Source organism: Enhydra lutris, unplaced genomic scaffold (genome assembly GCF_002288905.1).
Source record: "Enhydra lutris kenyoni isolate GAN:26980312 unplaced genomic scaffold, ASM228890v2 scaffoldscaffold1, whole genome shotgun sequence".
In the NCBI taxonomy this organism is placed as follows: Eukaryota; Metazoa; Chordata; class Mammalia; order Carnivora; family Mustelidae; genus Enhydra; species Enhydra lutris.
Genome location: NW_019154085.1, coordinates 57,259,671 through 57,280,998, shown reverse-complemented (window position 1 = coordinate 57,280,998; position 21,328 = coordinate 57,259,671).

Genomic DNA, 21,328 nt, shown 5'->3' with positions numbered 1-21,328 from the left:
CTATTATAAATAAATTGTAAAATGTAAATTTTTATTACCATTTAAAGTTGGCAGGTAAATGCCAGTCTATTTTTTCAGGATGTGAATTAAAGAGCACCTCGTATGTTACTTTAGAGGAAATTAATTTGCCCTTTTTAGGAAACACATTTTTTTCCTCAGCCTGTTTGAATATACCTCTAGCTTTGTGGCTGTTGATTGATACACACACCTGAAGCACCAGACTGCATGAATACAAATCCTAGTTGTGCCTCTTATCTTACTACCTTTCTTGTCTTGAGCAATTCCTTAACCTTGCTGAAACTTGTTTCTGTAAAATGGGGTTGATAACAATACTCGTACTCCTTAGGGTTGTTGAAAGGATTAAATGAGATAGTCATCAGTTCCTGGAACGTAGTAAGCTCTCCATAACTATTACCTATTGTATTCCATGTCTAAACCACTGCTAATACTGTGTTTCTGGGGCTTAATATTTTATAGGTCCCTTAAACATCATCTCAAGTGTTTTCTACGCTAAGAGGAATGGCTGTACCATTTTCCTGAGCTATGGCAGTCATACCTGGTAGCAGTAACTTCTCTACAGAACCCCCAAACCTGGCAAGAATGGTTCAGATTTTGGCAGATTATGGCTTCCTCCCCACCCAGAACTGATGATATCAGCAGAGGTGAGTGTGGCACCAATTTTCTGTGCAAAACATACCTTCCAGACTCTAATTTCTTAGCAACCCTAGTAATTGGATAAAGATCACTGATAACTATGTTTTTATTCCTTAAGAATGGTTAGATATTGTTTTTTAAAATACCTTCTCTGATTTGAGTTTCCACATAATTATCATTATTAACAAATAATCATTGAGATTTTCCTGTGTTAAAGACAATTTGATGGAAATTGTGGATGCAGATGAGTTACAATGGTGACTGTATTTTCTGAACTAAAAATCAGTACAAAATGATTTGACAGGCAAAATTTTTGAATTCAGAACTGTTTGACCAATTTAGACTCCATAATTGTCTTTTTTTTTGTTTTCCCCACAAAATTCCCCTAACTGACCTTCCTTTGCTAAAGTTTTTGTCCTTGGACCAACTCTGACATACGTTTTTGTATCTAAAGATCTTGGTTCACTTGCCCACACCACTCATATTGGTTCCCATTTCTGAACTTGGCTTCTTCTCTAAATTAGGCTCTTATTTACTATTATGAATTTCCTCCTTCTACTTTATAAATTTGTCGTTTGGTCATGGTTATAAGAGCCCTTTCCTCTTATGGTTAAACATTTCTTCAACTATCTAATAGCTTAGAAAATTCTCTTTCAGATATTGAATTTAAAAGTTCCAGTGTCGGGTGCCTGGGTGGTTCAGTGGGTTAGGCCTCTGCCTTCAGCTCAGGTCATGATCTCAGGGTCCTGGGATCGAGTCCCGCATCGGGCTCTCTGCTCGGCAGGGGTCTGCTTCTCCCCCATCTCTCTCTGCCTGCCTCCCTGCCTACTTGTGATCTCTGTCAAATAAATAAATAAAATCTTAAAAAAATTTAAAAAAAAAAGTTCCAGTGTTCATTTTTTGTCATTCTACAACCTAACCTTCTAAGATGTTTCTCTATGTGAGGGCAATCTTATAGATACTCTTCACTTTGAATAAACAATGTGATCTTGAAAAAGTGTGGTCATGTTTGCTTTTTATAAATCAAATAATTTTTAAATGTAGGTTATTTCTTAAACTTTTGAGTTACAGGAGGTAATACTGGGGATGAGAAAAGAGTGGTTATAGGCAGGTCCCTGAGTTGAAGAGAAAGGATGACAATTTCTTCTTAAATGGAAATCTTAATCCCTGGAAAGGAAGCCTTGTAGCATCAACCAATTTGGGAATCAACTATTTAAAGTTATGGGTAATTTGGGGCACCTGGGTGGCTCAGTCGGTTAATTGTCTACATTCAGCTCAAGCCATGATCACAGGGTCCTGGGATTGATCCCCACTTCGGGCTTCCTGCTCAGTGGGGAGCCTGCTTCCTTCCCCCGTACCCCTCCCCTTCTTATGTTCCCTCTCTCGCTGTGTCTCTGTCAAATAAATAAATAAAATCTTTTTTAAAAAGGTTATGAGTAATTTTATTTTTTTAAGATTGTATTTATTTATTTGAGTGAGAGAGAGCATGCATGGGGTTGGGGAAGGAGAGAATCCCAAGCTGACCACACTGAGTGAAGCTGACACAGGCCTTCATCTCACGACCGAGTCATGATCTGAACTGGAAGCAAGAGTTGAGTGCTTCACTGACTGAGCCACCCAGTGCCCCAAGGTATAGATAATTTTAAATATGTAATATTATTTAATCATAGATTGAGAACTCATCTTTTTTTTTTTTTTTTTTTTTTTTTTTTTAGATTTTATGTATTTATTTGAGAGCATAAGCTGGGAAGAGGGTCAGAGGGAAAGGAAGAAGCAGATTCCCCACAGGGGGCTCAACCCAAGACCCTGAGATCATGACTTGAGCTGAAGGCAGATGCTTAAACGAATGAGCCACCCAGGCGCCCCAAGACTCTTCTTCTTACTTAAGGATTCTGTGCTTTAAATCTTTGATGTGAGGAATCCCTTTCATTCCAAAAATGATAAACCCCTGATTTAGTGATTTTATGAATTTTAATTTTTCCCTAAATTGAAGGTAATCTTAGAAATTTGAGTTTGATCAAAAGGTAACACATTTAATAAATAAACATCCAAGACACTCTGTTGGTTGATTTCCGCTGCAATAATTTTCAATCCCCAAAGCTAATAGATGAAACAATATAAAAACAAGTAAAGAGAGTACCAATTTAAAACCCTCACTGAAAAAAATGGGGGGGTGGATACAACCCACCTCTCTGAGAAACCCTTTCTTATACCTAAGCTCATGATCAAGAGCTCACTGGTTCTAGGAATATCATTTTTGCTCATATAGCTACTCCAAAATATATAAGCTGATCAGAAGCAATAACCAATTTATTAGACACTTGGAATTCATATGTGAAGCACATTTCACACTGCCTGAAACGTGGTTTTAAACAAAAGCAAGTATCTTTTATTATTAATAGTACTAGGGGTTGGGAAAATATAGTATACAAGCCAAATCTGGTTCACTGCCTATTATTGTAAAAAGTTTTATTGGAACACAGGCTGGCTATGTTTATGTATTGTCTATGTATTAGGGTTGGCCAGAGAAACAGAACAAATAGTACATAATAGTACTACCTATCTCTGTATCTAGAGAATGGGCTACCACAGTTGTAGGGTAGACCAGAAGGCCAGAAACTCCAACAAGCGGGTAAGTATAGCCTTGAGGCAGATTTTTTTCTCCAGAAAAGCTATTTTTGCTCTCAAGGCTGATTAGATGAGGCCCATCATATTATCAAGGATAATCTCCTTAAAGTCAACATATTGTAAATGTTAAGCACATTTACAAAATCTCTTCACAACAATGCCTAAATCAATGTTTGATTAAATAACTTGATACTCTGTATTCACTAAGTTAACTCCTAAAAATAACCATCACCACCTATGACTGCTTTTATCCTACAGTGGCAGAGTTGACTAGTTGTGATAGAGACAATATGGCTCAGAAAGCCTAGCATATTTACTATTTGTTTTTTTACAGAAAGTTTGCTGACCTCTCCAGTAAACTGTGAAATTATATTGAGCTGACTGTTCCTTTAGTAACAGTCAAGCTAAACACATACACATCAGAATGATAATATTTGGCCTCTATGGCTACTTCAGTTTACATTTAATGAGACTATAAGCAGAAGAGCATCCAAATACTTATATAAATTCCTTGGGTATTTCCTCTGGCAAGTTTGGTCACTATCCCCTTCTTAATTTTTTTTCATGTGTATGATTTTATAGCAATGCAGGTATGTGATTATGCATACTAGCTATTTTAGTACAGGCCTTTTCTCTTTCTTTTTTCCCCCATTACTTCATAATATGGCTCTCCTGCCTCTAATTACTACTCTACAAATATCCTTACAAAATTAGTGTCTTTCTGCACTTTTTTCTGCATGATCACACGGTCTTAAAAGACTAGTTTTAGAGGTGCAGTTGATTAAGTGTGCGACTCTTGCTTTTAGCTGAGGTCATGATTTCGGGATCCTGAGATTAAGCCCAGTGATGGGCTTTGCACTGGGCATGGAGCCTGCTTGGGATTCTGTCTCGCCCTCTTCCTTTGCCCCCTCCACCCATTTCATGTGCAGTCTTTTTCCTAAATAAATAAATAGATAGAAGAATAGTTTTATAACCCACATGTACGGGTATGCTCTCTTTCTCCGTCTCTCTCTCTCTCTCTCCACACAGAGAACTTTTCATAGTTTTTTTAACCATTTAGTTTATAAAATAGCATCGTTTCAATATGCATATTCATCTTGCTTTTTTCAACCAAAAGTACCTCTTATTTACATCCCTATTTATATTGTTTATCCTTTCTTTTCCATTGTGATAGCTATTACCACTCTGTCCTGTCTTCATAGTGTTTTTTTTCAGCTCTCTCATCTTTTTCTTGACTTGTTATTTAGTATCTTTTGCCAAAGATACATTCATATGATAAAATGTGTCTCTGATTTCTTTTGTAACTTTTGGGTTTCTAGCTTATTTTTAAAATAATACCTATTCCTGGATTGTATCATGTAGTATCCTAGATTTTCTAGACTATGTTTAATTAAACTCAAATTAATATTTATATATGCAATAAGATAAAGGATACAATTTTATGTTCTATTCAATGGATAGCCAGTTTTGCATTTCTTTTTTTTTTTAAGATTTTATTTATTTATTTATTTGATAGAGATCACAAGTTGGCAGAGAGGCAGGCAGAGAGAGAGGAAGGGAAGTAGGCTCCCCACTGAGCAGAGAGCCTGACGCAGGGATCGCGGGAGACTCGGGGCTCGGTCCCAGTATCCTGAGATCATGACCTGAGCTGAAAGCAGAGGCTTTAACCCACTGAGCCACCCAGGTGTCCCCAGTTTTGCATTTCTTAAATAATCCTGTCTTTATGTATGAATTAGTCACACATTGAATTTTCAAATTTATACCAGATTTATTTCTGGATTTCCTATTGTGAAAACTGAACTATTCAGAACTATAAACTGTGCAGAGAACTATCGCTTAGGTCCCTTTTGAATCCTTTTCACATATTGATACTGTTCTGCATTTTGGTCACCCAAGTATTCAATAATAAGAAATGGTAACTCTATTTCCTCCAGAATCACCCAGTAATATACCTAACTAGCTTTGTATTATAGACAATGCATGTTATACTACTAACCTATCTAGGAATTATCTTAATATTTTTCCACTATTCATTTCCTTTTTTCAGCAACTTGCTAAAGCCATTGAATATACTTCATTATATAAAAACACCTTATCAATATTTTTGTATTTCACAATAATTTTTTTAAAAAATATACACATAAACACATTTATACTACTTAGCTTCTTTTTCTTTTTTTAAAAGATTTTATTTATTTATTTGACAGACAGAGATCACAAGTAGACAGAGAGGCAGGCAGAGAGAGAGGAGGAAGCAGGCCCCCTGCTGAGCAGAGAGCCCAAGGTGGAGCTTCATCCCAGGATTCTGGGATCATGACCTGAGCTGAAGGCAGAGGCTTTAATCCACTGAGCCACCCAGGTGCCCCTATATTACTTAGCTTTTTAACCCTGTTTCCCATCCCAGAGTCCAGTCTCAGTTTTCACCAGGTAGCATTGGCCATTCTTGACAGCAAGTGGGCTATTTGTATCCTAAACAATACAGAAGATTCCAAAATTTTCCTATATTATGTCATCATAAATGTTATGATAACAGTGCAGTGCTTTAAATATTTCATTTATAGTTAATGTTTGTAATTCTTAGCTTTAGCAGAGCACTCATTTTGTTGTTGGTGGTTGTTTTTTGTTGTGGCTTGAATATTATTCTCTTTAAACCAAAGAACACTCTACTTTAAAAACATTTTAATTCAGTTCTTGGAGATGCTAATTCAGTACTTTTTTGTTTGTAGACCGTTAATTGTGCTTAAATTATGGAAAGGCTTTTTCAGAAAAAGTAATTATTTTCTTGTTTTAAAGTCCATTTATTAGGGTTATTTTTTAATCTTATGAACTTCATCTCAAATAGTTCTTCAATTGAAAGTTTTGAACATGTGTTTTCATATTAGGGCCCTAAGATATGAATGAAAATATGAACTACAACTTCAATGAATATTTGGTTTCCCTTCATGGTTTTATAAATATATTGATGTGACTGTTTTGTTTTAGACATTATTTCTTTATGTTGATAACCAAATGTTTTCTTGGTATGTCAATTTTGCTACTAGTCATTATGTTACAAATTGCTGGAGTATTTCTAAAATAAAATTTTTTCATGAAGTCAAAATCAGGATTTTAATAGGCCTTATTATCAATGTTTAATCTGCATAAATAAGACATTAATCAGATTACAGATTTAAGAAATTAATTGGACAGATGAAAATTGTATCTAATTGATAAAGACTTTAAAGTTAAATTTAATAATTTTTCCTGATAATGTTCAGAAATAAAAACTCTTAGTGTTTCATCTTACCTATGCTTGGAATCAAGCCACATGGAAGCTACTAGCATTTATTTAATTTAATGGAAAAAAAAAATGTATGGAACGACCTAAATATACTACTGCAACAGAATTTGCTTCTAAATCAGCTAAAGGGAGAAAAAAGCAACTCTTAGATATTGAGTGGAAGTTTTTACACCCTATTTAGAAGACTTTTGTTTTCTTACTAACCAAACCGTGTATAGAATTTAAGCTTTGTCCATAGCAAAATTGGCACAGACTGTCTTTGCAATGTTTCTAACTTATTTTATTCAGGAAAATGTTTTGGAAAAGAACAAAACCTTATTAATATAAGGTAGATGAAAAAATGCTTTTAAGAATAAAATATAAATAAATTTTTAAATACAGATTCAACTTTTAAACATTACATTGTTATTTTTAAACTCATAGTAAGGGAGCATTTCCCTTTTTTCCTGAATTGAAAAAAAACATTTTTAACTTAGCATTCTGTCAACTCATATAGATAAATGAATAAATTACCTTTATTTATGAAAAAAACAAATGACACAGGTCCTTAGTCTTGAAGAATGGGACCGTGTATTCCTGTTAAAAATCAAGGAATAGTGTGGTTCCAGTTTTTGGTTACATGTGGAAGGAATTTGGAAGTCCCTACTCCATTGTAACAAGTAAAATGCTGAACAGACTGAAAAATCAGCAGCTCTTCTTAAAATTTTTTAAGAGAGAGAAGGATACAAGGCAAACACTACCCCTAAGATGGGAGATACTAGACAAATACAATGAGTTGTGACTTGTAGGAGTAGAGACTCAGGAGCTGAAACCACCACAGGAACAGGTGCCTGGGTAGGAAAACCTGAACTGTAATTGTTGCAAATTGCTGGAGGCTCAGTGCAGACAATTCTGAGACATAACAGCTCCAAGAAGACCCAATCATATGCTGCCACAATATTGTAAAATTCACCTTCAGGAGCTAGAACAAAGTCCCAAAATAAATAACTCTTGGACTTCTGGCAAGGGGAAAAGGAACCATTTTGAAAACACACTGGATCACTGTGTTCCTAACAAACCCTGCCTTCAGGAAAAGCTAGTTAACCAAAACCTAACCTGCTGAGGTATTATCAGAGCCTAACTAATCTGGGTAGGAGAGATACCCCATTATAGCCAGCTTTAGCCTTACTTGCAGAAGAAGAGAAATACCCACTCCAGCCAACTCTAGTCATCCTGTCCCACCTAAGGCAATAGAAAACAAAACAAAACAAAACTGAAAAGCTCTTTTGAAGTTCACAGCCCATAGGCATTGGCTCACTAAAACACTGAGACCTAGTCATGGCGTTATACAGTGCTTCCCCTCCCTGCTCTCACCATTACGTTACTAAAGATTTATTTATAGTAGTTCCTTTTACCCCAGCATATTATGTCTGACTGTTAAGAAAAAAATTACAAGGCATTCCAAATAACAAAAAGCAAAAACCACACAATTTAAAGAGAGCATCAGAACCAGACATAGCGGTGTTGGGTGGAATTTTGTTGTTGTGTGTGTGTGTGTGTGTGTATATATATATACATATATATATATATATACATACATATATATATATACATACATACATACACATATATATGTATATATATATATTTTTTTTTAAACATAGCAACCTGATTTCACATCATGCACATTTTCTGAAGTTTGAGATTCTTAACCTGTGTTCTTCACAGAATAGGAACCTAAACCAACTATAATTCTTAAAAAAAAAAAAAAAAAACCCAACTATGATTGATTAATATGCTAAAAGTTCTAATGAATAAACCTAGACAACACACAAAAGCAGCTAAGGAAAATAAGCAGAGACATAGAAATAGTAAGAAAGAACAGCAACAAAAACAATGCTAGATAGGAAAAAAAAAACACTGTAACAGAAAAGAAAAACATCCCTGATGAAAGGAAAGCATCCCTGGCTGAGGAAAGCATCTCTGAATTAGAGTGTATGACAATAGAACTCTTAAAAACCAAAGATCAAAGAGAACAAAAAGTATAAAAAAAAAAAACAGAACACAATATCCAAGGACTGTGGAACAACTAGAAACGGTGCAAAATAGGTGTAATGGGACCATCTCAAAGAGAAAAGAAGAAATATTTTAAACAATGACTGAAAATTTCCCCCAAATTGACACCAAACAAGATACCCAGGAAATTCAGAGAACACCAAGCAGGATAAAGGCCCAAGGAAACTACAACTTAGCAGATCATTTTCTAATTGAAGAAAATCAAAGATAAAAGAATCCTGAAAGAGGCCAGAGTTAAACCACACCTTATAGGAACCAAAGGAACAACATAGAGGCAAAGATAAGGAACAAAGATAAGAATTACACCAAATTTCTCGACAGAAACCAGCAAGCAAGAGTGTCAACTGAAAAATTTAAAGTACTGAGAGAAAAAACCCCACTAATGCAGAATTCTATACTGTGTAAAATTACCTTCAAGACCTGAAGGAGAAATTGACAAACAGAAGTTGAAGAAATTTGTTGACAATAGATCTGCCTTACAAAAAATGTTAAAAGGAATTCATTATAGAGTAGGAAAATAATATAGTTCAGAAATTCATATCTATGTGAAGAAAGAAAGAGCATCAAAGAAGGAAAAATGAAGGTAAAATATGAGCTTTTATTTTTCTTTTTAATCTAATAGCAGTTTGTTCAAAATAATAACAACAATATATTGTTATGTGTACTTAGGTATGTGTCTATGTATGTGTAAATAAGTGCTTCTGTGTACTTATATGTAAGCAAAATGAATAACAACAATGGTATAAGAGCTGGAAGGAAGGAATTAGGATTATTTTGTTATGATGAGATACACTACTTCTAAAGTTGTATATTGTTACATGAAAGTAAATTGGTTGTAAATGTATATTGAAAACTGTAGGGGTAGGGACACCTGGGTGGCTCAGTGGGTTAAGCTGCTGCCTTCGGCTCAGGTCATGATCCCAGGGTCCTGGGATCGAGTCCCGCATCGGGCTCTCTGCTCAGCAGGGAGCCTGCTTCCTCTTCTCTCTCTGCCTGCTTCTCTGCCTACTTGTGATCTCTGCCTGTCAAATAAATAAATAAAAATCTTAAAAAAAAAAAAAAAAGAAAACTCTAGGGGTAACCAGTAAAAAAAGCAAAAACCAAAGAATAATTGATATGCTAAGAAAGAGAAAATAGAATTATGTAAAACATTCAGTTAAAACATTCAGTTAAAAGAGGCAGAAAACAGTGAAAGACAAGAATAAGAACAGAGAACAAGGGCAATAAATAGAAAATAGTAACAAATGTAATAGATATTAATCCAAATGTTGAACGTCTGTGGTCTGAGTGCACCAGTTAAAGGATATCATCAGAATGGATAGAAAAACAAGATCCAACTGTATGTTTTCGACAAGACACTCATTTAAAATATATGTGTATTATATTTATAAGCAGACTTCAAAGTAAAGATAGCTACTAGGGATAAAGAGGAGGATTACATAATGATAAAGGGGTCAATTCTCCAAGAAGACAACAGTTTTTAATATGTGTGCATCTAACAAGAGAGCATCAAACTACATGAGGCAAAAAGAATTAAATGAATTCATTATCATAGTTGGAGACTTCCATACTCCTCTCTCAAAAATGGATAGATCCAGCAGATAGAAAATCAGTAAGGACATATTTGAACTCAGCAGCATTTTTTTTTAATTTTTAATTTTTAATTAACATATAATTTTTTTTAGCCCCAGGGGTATAGGTCTATAAATTGCCAGGTTTACACACTTCACAGCACTCACCATAGCACATACCCTCCCCAGTGTCCATAACCCAACCACCCTCCCCCAACTCCCCTTCCCCCAGCAACCCTGAGTTTGTTTTGTGAGATTAAGTGTCTTTTATGGTTTGTCTCCCTCCTGATCCCATCTTGTTTCATTTTTTCCTTCCCTACCCCCCCAAACCTCTCAGATTGTCTCTCAAATTCCTCATATCAGGGAGATCATATGATAATTGCCTTTCTCTGATTGACATTTCGCTCAGCATAATACCTTCTAGTTCCATCTATGTTGACGCAAATAGCAAGATTTCATTTCTTTTGATGGCTGCATAGTATTCCTTTGTATATATATACCACTTCTTTATCCATTCATCTGTTGATGGTCATCTAGTTTCTTTCCATAGTTTGGCTATTGTGGACATTCTCGGCAGCATTTTTAATCAACAGGGTATAATTGACATATATAGACTCTATCCAAAACAGGAAAATGAATATTTTCTCAAACTCACATGGAACATTCGCCAAGATAAACCACATTCTAGGACATAAAACACACAGTAACAAATTTTAAAATAGAAATACAATGTCTGCTCTGATACCACAATGGAATTAACCTAGCAATCAACCACAAAAAGATAACTAGAAAATCTTAAAATACATGGAGATCAAGCAGTATACTTCTTTTTTTTTTAATTTTTTAATTTTTTTTTTATTTTATTTTTTATAAACATATATTTTTATCCCCAGGGATACAGGTCTGTGAATCACCAGGTTTACACACTTCACAGCACTCACCATAGCACATACCCTCCCCAATGTCCATAATCCCACCACCCCCCTCAAAACCCATCCCCCCATCAACCCCCAGTTTGTTTTGTGAGATTAAGAGTCACTTATGGTTTGTCTCCCTCCCAATCCCATCTTGTTTCATTTACTCTTCTCCTACCCCCCTTAACCCCCCATGTTGCATCTCCTCTCCCTCATATCAGGGAGATCATATGATAGTTGTCTTTCTCCGATTGACTTATTTCCCTAAGCATGATACCCTCTAGTTCCATCCACGTCGTCACAAATGGCAAGATTTCATTTCTTTTGATGGCTGCATAGTATTCCATTGTGTATATATACCACCTCTTCTTTATCCATTCGTCTGTTGATGGACATCTAGGTTCTTTCCATAGTTTGGCTATTGTAGACATTGCTGCTATAAACATTCGGGTGCACGTGCCCCTTCGGATCACTACGTTTGTATCTTTAGGGTAAATACCCAGTAGTGCAATTGCTGGGTCATAGGGTAGTTCTATTTTCAACATTTTGAGGAACCTCCATGCTGTTTTCCAGAGTGGTTGCACCAGCTTGCATTCCCACCAACAGTGTAGGAGGGTTCCCCTTTCTCCGCATCCTCGCCAGAATCTGTCATTTCCTGACTTGTTAATTTTAGCCATTCTGACTGGTGTGAGGTGATATCTCATTGTGGTTTTGATTTGTATTTTGTATTTTGATTTGTATTTCCCTGATGCCGAGTGATGTGGAGCACTTTTTCATGTGTCTGTTGGCCATCTGGATGTCTTCTTTGCAGAAATGTCTGTTCATGTCCTCTGCCCATTTCTTGATTGGATTATTTGTTCTTTGGGTGTTGAGTTGGCTAAGTTCTTTATAGATTTTGGACACTAGCCCTTTATCTGATATGTCATTTGCAAATATCTTCTCCCATTCTGTCAGTTGTCTTTTGGTTTTGTTAACTGTTTCCTTTGCCGTGCAAAAGCTTTTGATCTTGATAAAATCCCAATAGTTCATTTTTGCCCTTGCTTCCCTTGCCTTTGGCGATGTTCCTAGGAAGATGTTGCTGCGGCTGAGGTCGAAGAGGTTGCTGCCTTTGTTCTCCTCAAGGATTTTGATGGATTCCTTTCTCACATTGAGATCCTTCATCCATTTTGAGTCTATTTTCATGTGTGGTGTAAGGAAATGATCCAATTTCATTTTTCTGCATGTGGCTGTCCAATTTTCCCAACACCATTTATTGAAGAGGCTGTCTTTTTTCCATTGGACATTCTTTTCTGCTTTGTCGAAGATTAGTTGACCATAGAGTTGAGGGTCTATTTCTGGGCTCTCTATTCTGTTCCATTGATCTATATGTCTGTTTTTGTGCCAGTACCATGCTGCCTTGATGATGACAGCTTTGTAATAGAGCTTGAAGTCCGGAATTGTGATGCCACCAACTTTGGCTTTCTTTTTCAATATTGCTTTGGCTATTCGAGGTCTTTTCTGGTTCCATATAAATTTTAGGATTATTTGTTCCATTTCTTTGAAGAAAATGGATGGTACTTTGATAGGAATTGCATTAAATGTGTAGATTGCTTTAGGTAGCATAGACATTTTCACAATATTTATTCTTCCAATCCAGGAGCATGGAACATTTTTCCATTTCTTTGTGTCTTCCTCAATTTCTTTCATGAGTACTTTATAGTTTTCTGTGTATAGATTCTTAGTCTCTTTGGTTAGGTTTATTCCTAGGTATCTTATAGTTTTGGGTGCAATTGTAAATGGGATTGACTCCTTAATTTCTCTTTCTTCTGTCTTGTTGTTGGTGTAGAGAAATGCAACTGATTTCTGTGCATTGATTTTATATCCTGACACTTTACTGAATTCCTGTACAAGTTCTAGCAGTTTTGGAGTGGAGTCTTTTGGGTTTTCCACATATAGTATCATATCATCTGCGAAGAGTGATAGTTTGACTTCTTCTTTGCCGATTTCGATGCCTTTAATTTCCTTTTGTTGTCTGATTGCTGAGGCTAGGACTTCTAGTATGTTGAATAGCAGTGGTGATAACGGACATGCCTGCCGTGTTCCTGACCTTAGCAGAAAAGCTTTCAGTTTTTCTCCATTGAGAATAATATTTGCGGTGGGTTTTTCATAGATGGCTTTGATAATATTGAGGTATGTGCCCTCTATCCCTACACTTTGAAGAGTTTTGATCAGGAAGGGATGCTGTACTTTGTCAAATGCTTTTTCAGCATCTATGGAGAGTATCATATGGTTCTTGTTCTTTCTTTTATTAATGTGTTGTATCACACTGATTGATTTGCGGATGTTGAACCAACCTTGCAGCCCTGGAATAAATCCCACTTGATCGTGGTGAATAATTCTTTTAAAGTACTGTTGAATCCTATTGGCTAGTATTTTGGCGAGAATTTTTGCATCTGTGTTCATCAAGGATATTGGTCTGTAGTTCTCTTTTTTGATGGGATCCTTGTCTGGTTTTGGGATCAAGGTGATGCTGGCCTCATCAAGTGAGTTTGGAAGTTTTCCTTCCATTTCTATTTTTTGGAACAGTTTCAGGAGAATAGGAATTAGTTCTTCTTTAAATGTTTGGTAGAATTCCCCTGGGAAGCCGTCTGGCTCTGGGCTTTTGTTTGTCTGGAGATTTTTGATGACTGTTTCAATCTCCTTACTGGTTATGGGTCTATTCAGGCTTTCTATTTCTTCCTGGTTCAGTTGTGGTAGTTTATATGTCTCTAGGAATGCATCCATTTCTTCCAGATTGTCAAATTTGTTGGCGTAGAGTTGCTCATAGTATGTTCTTATAATTGTCTGTATTTCTTTGGTGTTAGTTGTGATCTCTCCTCTTTCATTCATGATTTTATTTATTTGGGTCCTCTCTCTTTTCTTTTTGATAAGTCTGGTCAGGGGTTTATCGATCTTATTAATTCTTTCAAAGAACCAGCTCCTAGTTTCGTTGATTTGTTCTATTGTTTTTTTGATTTCTATTTCATTGATTTCTGCTCTGATCTTTATGATTTCTCTTCTCCTGCTGGGTTTAGGGTTTCTTGTTCTTTCTCCAGCTCCTTTAGGTGTAGGGTTAGGTTGTATACCAGAGACCTTTCTTGTTTCTTGAGAAAGGCTTGTACCGCTGTATATTTTCCTCTCAGGACTGCCTTTGTTGTGTCCCACAGAGTTTGAACCATTGTGTTTTCATTATCATTTGTTTCCATGAATTTTTTCAATTCTTCTTTAATTTCCTGGTTGACCCATTCATTCTTTAGAAGGATGCTGTTTAGTCTCCATGTATTTGGGTTCTTTCCAAATTTCCTCTTGTGATTGAGTTCTAGCTTCAGAGCATTGTGGTCTGAAAATATGCAGGGAATGATTCCAATCTTTTGATAACGGTTGAGACCTGATTTAGGACCGAGAATGTGATCTATTCTGGAGAATGTTCCATGTGCACTAGAGAAGAATGTGTATTCTGTTGCTTTGGGATGAAATGTTCTGACTATATCTGTGATGTCCATCTGGTCCAGTGTGTCATTTAAGGCCTTTATTTCCTTGTTGATCTTTTGCTTGGATGATCTGTCCATTTCAGTGAGGGGAGTATTAAAGTCCCCTACTATTATTGTATTATTGTTGATGTGTTTCTTTGATTTTGTTATTAATTGGTTTATATAGTTGGCTGCTCCCACGTTAGGGGCATAGATATTTAAAATTGTTAGATCTTCTTGTTGGACAGTTCCTTTGAGTATGATATAGTGTCCTTCCTCATCTCTTATTATAGTCTTTGGCTTAAAATCTGATTGATCTGATATAAGGATTGCCACTCCTGCTTTCTTCTGATGTCCATTAGCATGGTAAATTCTTTTCCACCCCCTCACTTTAAATCTGGAGGTGTCTTCGGGTTTAAGATGAGTTTCTTGTAGGCAACATATAGATGGGTTTTGTTTTTTTATCCATTCTGATACCCTGTGTGTTTTGATTGGGGCATTTAGCCCATTAACATTCAGGGTAAGTATTGAGAGATATGAATTTAGTGCCATTGTATTGCCTGTAAGGTGACTGTTATTGTATATTGTCTCTGTTCCTTTCTGATCTACTACTTTTAGGGTCTCTCTTTGCTTAGAGGACCCCTTTCAATATTTCCTGTAGAGCTGGTTTCGTATTTGCAAATTCTTTCAGTTTTTGTTTGTCCTGGAAGCTTTTCATCTCTCCTTCTATTTTCAATGATAGCCTAGCTGGATATAGTATTCTTGGCTGCATGTTTTTCTCATTTAGTGCTCTGAATATATCATGCCAGCTCTTTCTGGCCTGCCAGGTCTCTGTGGATAAGTCTGCTGCCAATCTAATATTTTTACCATTGTATGTTACAGACTTCTTTTCCCGGGCTGCTTTCAGGATCTTCTCTTTGTCACTAAGACTTGTAAATTTTACTATTAGGTGACGGGGTGTGGACCTATTCTTATTGATTTTGAGGGGGGTTCTCTGAATCTCCTGGATTTTGATGCTTGTTCCCTTTGCCATATTGGGGAAATTCTCTCCAATAATTCTCTCCAATATACCTTCTGCTCCTCTCACTGTTTCCTCTTCTTCTGGAATCCCAATTATTCTAATGTTGTTTCGTCTTATGGTGTCACTTATCTCTCGAATTCTCCCCTCATGGTCCAGTAGCTGTTTGTCCCTCTTTTGCTCAGCTTCTTTATTCTCTGTCATTTGGTCTTCTATATCGCTAATTCTTTCTTCTGCCACATTTATCCTAGCAGTGAGAAGCTCCATTTTTGATTGCACCTCATTAATAGCTTTTTTGATTTCAACTTGGTTCGATTTTAGTTCTTTTATTTCTCCAGAAAGGGCTTTTATATCTCCCGAGAGGGTTTCTCTAATATCTTCCATACCTTTTTCGAGCCTGGCTAGAACCTTGAGAATCGTCATTCTGAACTCTGGATCTGACATATTACCAATGTCTGTATTGATTAGGTCCCTAGCCTTTGGTACTGCCTCTTGTTCTTTTTTTTGTGGTGAATTTTTCCGCCTTGTCATTTTGTCCAGATAAGAGTATATGAAGGAGCAAGTGAAATACTAAAAGGGTGGCAACAACCCCAGGAAAATATGCTTTAGCCAAATCAGAAGAGATCCCAAATCGTGAGGGGGGAGAAATGGGATAAAAAGAGGTTCAGAAAGAAAAAAATAAAGAGAAACAATTAAAAAAAGAAAACCAATAAAGAAAAAATATAAAAAGGAAAAAAATATATATATATATTAGATAAACTAGTTAAAAAACGTTAAAAAAGAAAAGGGTAAAAGTTAAAAAAATTTAGCAGAAGAAGAAAAAAAATTGAAAAAGAAAAAAAATTAAATTAACTGCAAGGCTAAAGAATCATTGGGAGAAAGCCATGAGTTCCGTGCTTTGCTTTCTCCTCCTCTGGAATTCCGCTGCTCTCCTTGGTATTGAAACTGCTGTCCTTGGTAGGTGAACTTGGTCCTGGCTGGGTTTCTTGTTGATCTTCTGGGGGAGGGGCCTGTTGTAGTGATTCTCAAGAGTCTTTGCCCCGGGCGGACTTGCACCGCCCTTACCCGGGCCGGGCTGAGTAATCCGCTCGGGTTTGCTTTCGGGAGCTTTTGTTCCCTGAGGGCTTTCCGTAGAGTTCCGGAGGGCGGGAATGAAGATGGCAGCCTCCCGGTCTCCGGCCCGGAGTCGCCGAGAGCCCGGGACCCCACTCCTCAGTGCGCCCTCGGAGAACAGCGCCCGATTACTCCCGTCACCCTGGTCTCCGGCCGCGCTCCAAGCTGACCGAGCCTGCGACCGGTTCAAGGTAACCCCGAGCTTAGAGCTCACTCCTCGGCTCTGTTTCTGTAGCCGGCTTCCCCGTTCTAATACCTGTAAGCTCTGCGACACTCAGACACCCCTGATCCTTCTGTGACCCTGTGGGACCTGAGGCCACGCTGAGCCTGCGTGGGCTTCGCCCCGGTTAAGCCTCTGGAGCGATGTCCCTCAGCGGAACAGACTTTTAAAAGTCCTGATTTTGTGCTCCATTGCTCCGCAGCTTGCCGGGAGCCGGCCCCTCCCCCCGCGGTCTATCTTCCCGTCGCTTTGGATTCACTTCTCCGCCAGTCCTACCTTTCAGAAAGTGGTTGATTTTCTGTTTCTAGAATTGCTGTTCTTCTTCTCTTCGATCTCCCATTGGATTTGTAGGTGTTTGCAATCTTTAGATAAGCTATCTAGCCGATCTCCCGATACCTGAAGTAGTCTCAGCCTGCTATTTCTCCGCCATCTTGACTCCCTCCAAGCAGTATACTTCTAAACATAGAAGATGAAGAAGAAATCTCAAAAGAAAGTTTTAAATATTTTACGGGGTGCCTGGGTGGCTCAGTTGTTAAGCGTCTGCGTGCAGCTCATATCATAATCCCAGGGATTGAGTGCCGTATCAGGCTCCCTGCCCTGCAGGAAAGCCTGCTTCCCCCTCTCCCACTCCCCCGCTTGTGTTCCCTCTCTCACTGTCTCTCTCTCTCTGTCAAATAAATAAATAAAAATCTTTAAAAAAAAAAAACCTTTTAAAAAATTTTAAACTATATGAAAATACAGCTTAATCAAAATTTGTGGGAAGTAGCAAGGCAATGCTTAGATTATAGCATTGAATTCCTATGTTAGGAAAAAAAAGATCTAAATTCAATAAGTTTCCACCTAGGAAACTAGAAAAAAAAAAAGAGAAAATTAAGTCCAAAGTAAGCAGAAGTATTAGAACAGAAATCAATGAAACTGAAACCAGGAAATCAACAGAAAAAATAAAACTAAAAGCCAGTTCTTCGAGAAGTTCAATAAAATCACTAAGTCTCTAGCTAAGGTTAACTAAGGAAAAAAAGAGGATACAAATTAATAATGTCAGAAACGAAAGAGAGAACATCACTACAGATTCCATGGAAATTGAAAGGATTGCAAAGGAATACTATAAAGATCTTTATGCCCACAGATTTGATGACCTAGATGAAATGGACCAATTCCTTTAAAGACCCAATTTGTTAAGACACACACAAGGAAATAGATTTGAATAGGCCTATATCTATTAGAGAAATTGAATCAATAATTCATAACCTTCCAAAAGAGTAAGTAGCAGGCCCAAATGGGTTCACTATTGAATTGTACCAAACATCTAAAGGAGAAGTTATACCAGTTGTCTACAGTCTCAGAGGATAGAAGCAGAGGGAATACTTCTTAACTTGCTCTGTGAAACCAGCACTACCCAAAACCAGACAAAGACTTACAAGAAAATAAAACATGAGACCAGTATTTTTTATGAGCATAAATGCCAAAATCCTTGACAAAATATTAAATCAAATCCAGAAATGTATAAAAAGAATTATATATCAAGTGGGGTTTATCTCAGGTATGTAAGGCTGTTTCAACATGAAAAAATTAATTAATGGGCACCTGGGTGGCTCAGTGGGTTAAAGCCTCTGACTTCGGCTTAGGTCATGATCTCAGGGTCCTGGGATCGAGCCCTACCTCAGGCTCTCTGCTCCGTGGGGAGTCTGCTTCCCCCTCCCTCTCTCTGCCTGCCTCTCTGCCTACTTGTGATCTCTGTCAAATAAATAAATAAAATCTTAAAAAAAAATAAAAAAATAAAAGATCGATTAATACAATCCATCATACCAACAGGCTAAAAATAGAAAATCACATGAACGTATCGAATATAGAAGCAGCATTCAACCAGATCCAACACCCATTTGTGACTCAACAAACTAGGAATAGAGAGGAACATTCTCAACTTGATAAAGAGTATACAAAAAATCTGCAGCTTATGTCATTCTTAATGGTGAGAAATTTGAAGCTCTCCCACGAAGAACAGGTACAATGCAAAGATTTCTCATCTTACCTCTCCTTTTCAACATTGTTTTGGAACTCCTTGCTAATGTGATAAGGCAATAAAAGGTTTACAGAGTGACTCATGCCGTATATGTATACGAAGTCGACATGATGTATCCTTTAAATATTTTACAATGATATGCCAGTTATACCTTAATAAAGCTGAAATTTGGAAAAAAAAAAAAAAGGAAAGGTATATAGATTAAGAAAGACATAAAACTGTCTTCATTTGCAGATGATATGGCTGTCTATGTAAAAAATCTGAAAGAATCAAAAAAACCTCCTGGTGCTAATATGTGATTATAGTAAGGTTGCAGGATATAAGATTATTATACAAGAGTCTGTTGCTTTCCAGTATAAATGAAAACGTGGAGTTTAAAATTAAAAATTCAGTGCCGTTGACATTATCTCCAAAAAAAATATTTGGATATAATTCTAACAAAATACATATAAGCTCTGTATGAGGAATATTTTAAAATTCTGATCAACAAATCAAAGAACTAAATAAATGGAGAAAGATCTCATGTTGATAGATAGGAATATTCAGTATTGTCAAGAGGTTAGTTCTTTCCAACTTGATCTATAAATTCAGTGCTGTCCCCCCAAATTTCCAGCAAGTCATTTCATGGGCATTGACAAACTGATTCTGAAGTTTATTCAGAAAATTCAGAACAGTGTGTCTGGGTGGCTCAGTCGGTTAAGCATCTGTCTTCAGCTCAGGTCATGATCTCTGGGTCGTGGGATTGAGCCCCGCATTGGGCTCCATGCCCAGTGGAGAGCCTACTTCTCCCTCTACCCCTCTCCCCTGTTTATGATCTCTCCCTCTATCTCTCACAGTCTTTCTCTGTCAAATAAATAAAATCTTAAAGAAAATTCAGAAAAACCAATGTAGTATTGGAGAAGAAAAGCAAAATTTTAGACTTACTATATAACTACAGTAATCAGAGCAGTGTTTTATTAGCAAAGGAATAAACATAGATCAGTGGAACAGAATAGAGAGCCCAGAAATAGATTCTCATAAATAAGTCATCTGATCTTTGACAAAGTTGCAAAGGCAATATAATGAATATAGTTGCCTCAAAAATAGTGCTGGAATGACTCCATATCCACATGCCAAAAAAAAAAAAAAAAAAAAATGGAACTAGATACACACTTTACTGGGCGCCTGCATGGCTCTGTTAGTTAAGCGACTGCCTTTGGCTCAGGTCATGATCCTAGAGGCCCGCATCAGGCTCCCTGCTGAGCAGGAGCTTCCTTCTCCCTCTGACCCTCCACTTCTCATGCTTTCTCTCTCTCTCATTCTCTCTCTCTCTCAAATAAATAAATAAAATCTTTTTAAAAAATCTCTTCTTTAAAAAAAAAAAAGGATCATAGGCCTAATATAAAATGGCAAGACTATACAACTATAGAAGACAAAACAGGGAAAAACCTAGAGACCATGGATGTGGTTATGCCTTTTAGTTTTTAAGATTGATTTTATCTATCTATCTATTTTTATTTTATTTATTTATTTGTTTGTTGGTTTATCATCAGAGAGCACAAGCAGGCAGAGGCAGAGAGAAAAGCATGCTCCCTGCTGAGCAAGGAGCCCAATGCAGGACTCTAACCCTTTATCACACACATCTTTGGCAAATATTTTCTCCCAGTCTGTAGCTTGACTTTCTCACTGTCTTGACACTCTCTTTCAGAGAGCCAAAGTTTTTAATTTTAATGATGTCGAGCTTATCAATTATTTCTCTCATGGACCGTGTATTTGGTGTTTTATTTTAAAAGGCATAATTAGGGGCACTGGGCTGGCTCAGCTGGTAGAGCATGTGACTCTTGATCTCCAGGTTGTGAGTTCAAACCCCACAATGGGTGTAGAAATTACTTAAAAATAAAATCTTGGAACACCTGGGTGGCTCAGTTGGGTAAGCTGCTGCCTTTGGCTCAGGTCATGATCTCAAGGTCCTGGGATCGAGTCCCACATCAGGCTCCCTGCTCAGCAGCCAGTCTTCTTCTCCCTCTCCCTCTTTGATCTCTTTCACTCTCACTCACTTTCAAATAAATAAATAAATGATTTTTAAAAATCAGTAGATTTTAAAGATTAGTAGAATTGTATCTATAACTGAATGCATTCTCTTTTAATATTTGCACTGTGGGGGGCGCCTGCATGGCTCAGTGGGTTAAGCTGCTGCCTTCGGCTCAGGTCATGATCTCAGGGTCCTGGGATTGAGTCCTACATTGGGCTCTCTGCTCATCGGGGAGCCTGCTTCCCTTCTTCTCTCTCTGCCTGCCTCTCAGCCACTTGTGATCTCTCTCTGTCAAATAAATAAATAAAATCTTTAAAAAAAAGTATTTGCACTGTGGGATGTATATATAAGTTTTG